The sequence below is a fragment of the Callorhinus ursinus genome, unplaced genomic scaffold (assembly GCF_003265705.2).
Source record: "Callorhinus ursinus isolate GAN/ISIS: 27379988/994484 unplaced genomic scaffold, GSC_fseal_2.0 scaffold1, whole genome shotgun sequence".
NCBI classification, from domain to species: Eukaryota; Metazoa; Chordata; class Mammalia; order Carnivora; family Otariidae; genus Callorhinus; species Callorhinus ursinus.
The window spans coordinates 138787763-138789563 of record NW_027397063.1 but is presented as its reverse complement, the minus strand read 5'-3'; the positions used below and the strand labels follow the sequence as shown (position 1 = coordinate 138789563).

The 1801-nt window shown below is 37.6% G+C and overlaps 1 long non-coding RNA gene across 1 annotated transcript in view; it reads left to right on the top strand.

Moving 5' to 3' along the window:
• The first annotated feature begins 765 nt into the window (after positions 1 to 765).
• The window catches only part of LOC141374216 (uncharacterized), a 3931-nt gene continuing 2895 nt past the window's right edge, over positions 766 to 1801 (top strand). The window contains exons 1-2 of the long non-coding RNA XR_012380951.1: positions 766 to 884; positions 1571 to 1650. This is a non-coding gene — a long non-coding RNA (uncharacterized lncRNA). The remainder of the gene's footprint in view (positions 885 to 1570; positions 1651 to 1801) is intronic.

Below are 1801 nucleotides of genomic sequence, written 5' to 3'. Positions count from 1 at the left end.
TTATAAGCTAGGTGATTTTTTTTAAAAGATTAATTCAGATGGGCAACTGCTCAACACTTATTTTTCTTCTAGATATACACATCAATCCACCTAATTTTTGTTTTAAAACCAATCAAGCTCTTAAATATTATAAACTATCTCTAATTTTTCAAAAGAAATCTATAGCTGGTCCATACGTTTTCCAACTAACACATAGCATTAAACCTCCACATGCTTAAAAATGCCATCCCTTCCACCTCTGTACATACACATTCATACACATACACACCCGATCCAACTCCACACTTAGCCACTGATGACTAAACCATTTGAGATGGCTTGATGGGAGCCAGAGGGGAAAGGGGCTGGGAGGATTTTGTTTTATTTTTTTACAATAGGCATGCATAATATTTACTGAACAAGACATTTTGCTCTGTATTTTGCTTTAGTGTGTGTAGGGGGGAATCATAATTGTATTTGGACTTTATATGGCATGGGTTACTCAGTTCACAGCAGAGGCACCTGCAGCAAATTAATTTGTTGTAGCACATTAATTATCTCATAGCTTCTATTTAGGCTGCAGCTGTTGCTATTATGTTAATAATATTTTTTATCACCACTGTATACAACAGGTTATGGAAATGATAGAAATATCTCTTTTTTTTGGCTTCCCCCCTGTCGTTTCCATTTTTCTATGTCAGGAGGGAAGACTGCAAGAAATTTAGGCAAATTAAGCCCCAAAGCGCACTATAATTTTCTATTTCTGAACCGATTTGTAAGAGAATGGGTAACTGAAATTAGCAAAGAATCACCCCACACAAAGATGGCGCGTGCAGAATTTGTGAAAGCGAAAAAGAAGACGAAGGAGAAGCAAAAGAGGGACGGAACACGGCGGTGCTGGGGTGGTGAGTGTTTGGATGGGGGCGGGGAAAATGCTGCAGTTTTCATGAAATAATAAGGTGGGGGAAAAGAGGCATACAAAGAGTAGGTTTTTCATTGTTTGTAAAATATAAACACAGATGAATTCTGTCTTTGGTTTGTTCATGCTTTTCACTCTGCACAGCAGGGATGTTCTTAAGAAGTTGCCCTCTGCGAAATTTCACTAAATGGGAACCGTGGACCCTGCATGATGGGATTATAATCACACCAGCCACTCCTTTTACATAATTTTTTGTTTAAGATCCAGTAAGACTCCCTGTTTTTAATATATATAAAGCAATAGACATGTATATGTCGATAAACAGAGTTTGCGTCCCCATAGCCCAGTGCAGGCTAAAACAAAAAACCGGTGATATCACATCTACAAATCTCAATGGATTCAAAAACAATATGAAAATTTTTAGCTGACAAGAACATGTCCGCTGCCTGCAGTCCCTGCAATAGCTCACCATGTTGCCTACTAACCGAAAGATCAAAAATTATCGATTTCATGGCGCTGCGTGCTCTGGAAAGAAAAGCTACTTTAAAATTTGCATTGTTTAAGAAATGAGTTAAAAGAAAAGAAACATTTTTTTTTTTCTGAACACTTTGGAATGTGAAAATGGCTTGTTTTAATCTTATCCATGATTTACTATAATTCTATTATTTTTAGCAGCTGGAGTCCAGAAATGATTTTTTTCGATGAACTTAGGATTTTGCCGCAGTATACATCTGCAGTCCCAGAATCCTCCGGTAAGTTAATCCGTCTTGCGATGGGAAACGCCTTTAACCTTCTTGTGAATGAGATATCTGCAACCATTTTGAAATTTTTAATAGTGTGTGTATATGTGTGGTGTGTGTGTGTGTGTGTGTGTGTGTGTGTGTGTGTGTGTGTGTGTGTTGT